Source organism: Aulonocara stuartgranti (genome assembly GCF_965226115.1).
Source record: "Aulonocara stuartgranti genome assembly, chromosome: 14".
NCBI classification, from domain to species: Eukaryota; Metazoa; Chordata; class Actinopteri; order Cichliformes; family Cichlidae; genus Aulonocara; species Aulonocara stuartgranti.
Genome location: NC_138950.1, coordinates 41,043,952 through 41,045,786, shown reverse-complemented (window position 1 = coordinate 41,045,786; position 1,835 = coordinate 41,043,952). Strand labels below are relative to the sequence as shown.

Sequence of the window (1,835 nt, the reverse complement as noted above, 5' to 3'; positions counted from 1 at the left end):
CTCGTTATCCCTCTGTGTATTTAAGCCCTGTGTTTCTCTTTGTCAGTGTCGTAGTCTCCATCATAGCTGTGTGATTTTTCCCTGTGGCTCCTTGTGCTTTAGTTTTTCCAGTTTAGTTTATTTTGTATTGTTTTTCGTGTCCCACTCCACGCCAGCAATAAAGCTGTGTTTTTTGAGTTTACCTTTTGTCTCTGTGAGTTTGCGTTTGGGTCCTCTCCTGCCTGCCACACAGCCGAACCATGACAAGATGAACTGCTGGACTTCCTTACCGGGGGGGTCTAGTCTACCCTCTTCCTGACCAAGGATGTTTGATGCTTTCATGTTATATGACCCTTTTGACCACACACACACACACACACACACACACACACACACACACACACACACACACACACACACACACACACACACACACACACGTGGTGGAACGACGCTTGGCTCCAGCCAGGTCTCCCTCATGCATGAGTAACCAGAGAACTTTGGTGCCTTGAGTCTTGTTTTTTGCTGTGTAGCAGATTGTCCTTAACGTTCCAGCGAATAGGTTTATGCTACAAACCTATCAACTGAACTTATGTGTCTTGAGTTTCAGTATGTTTCCATTATTTGCCTGTAAAATGAATGTGTGACAGTCACAGTAATGAGTGCTTCTATTTTTGTAGGACACAGAGACGACCACCTGGTGGAGGCAGGTTAAGGCTTTTGTCGGAGGAGCAAGAGAGGGAACTTGTAAACATGGTAATTGCAAATAATGTAATCCGCCTGCAAGAGATTCAAAGGACAGTGATTGAGGATGATCATCTTTTTCGAGGCATAAATGCCATCAGCCTCTCCACAATTGACCGCATCCTCCGAAAGAATCAATTCCGGATGAAACAGGCATACCGAGTCCCTTTCGAACGAAACTCTGACAGAGTGAAAAACCAACGTGTGGAATATGTTCAGGTATGAGTTTTGATACTGTATAAAGTATTGTGTACCATCACAGCATGGCAGTTTATGCTGCCATTTCAGCACTCTTGAACTGTGGTTCAGGGTACCGATTGACTCTACTGTGTTATGTGTTTTGCAGAGAATCTTTGAGATTGAAGGACGGCCTGTTCCCCATGAAATAATCTTTGTGGATGAGGCAGGTTTTAACCTGACCAAAAGAAGGAAAAGGGGGAGGAACATAATTGGCCATCGGGCTATTGTAAATGTCCCTGGTCAGCGTGGGGGGAATGTCACTATGTGCGCAGCCATCAGCCAACGAGGGGTACTCCACCGCCATGCCGTGCTAGGACCCTATAACACTATGCTTCTCCTTGCTTTTCTTGATGGTTTAAGACAACATATGTTCCAGCTGGACTACAGGGAACCAGCACAGCCAGAGCAGCCTCACTACGTTGTTGTGTGGGATAACGTCAGCTTCCATCGCGCTGCTCTGGTTCGTGACTGGTTTACCAAAAACCCAAGGTTTTCTAATATCTTTCTGCCTGCATACTCTCCCTTTCTAAACCCGATAGAGGAGTTATTTTCGGCATGGCGGTGGAAAGTGTATGACCGAGAACCTTATGTCCGTGTTCACCTCCTTCAGGCCATTGTTAAGATTCAAGAATTGAGAAAGGGTACAAGAGGTGATCGAAAAATAACCACACTGGTCCGGCCGGGTGAAGTCAAACGAAGATTTTAATTCACATGTGGGAAGATCACTGAACACAGCAATTGATCTTCAACTTACTAAAGCACAAACAATTATTTTATAACATCAGGGTTTGTTTACTGACGCCCCTTCATGCGTCACAGATACATTTTATACATAGATCAGATCAACATCATCATGACTTTTCACCTAGAAA

General features: G+C 44.7%; 1 long non-coding RNA gene across 1 annotated transcript; it reads left to right on the top strand.

The window, feature by feature from the left end:
- The first annotated feature begins 649 nt into the window (after positions 1-649).
- Positions 650-1,544, top strand: LOC309688503. Its single transcript, XR_014271095.1, has 3 exons — positions 650-942; positions 1,070-1,252; positions 1,503-1,544. It is a non-coding gene; the product is annotated as an uncharacterized lncRNA (long non-coding RNA).
- The last annotated feature ends 291 nt before the right edge of the window (positions 1,545-1,835 follow it).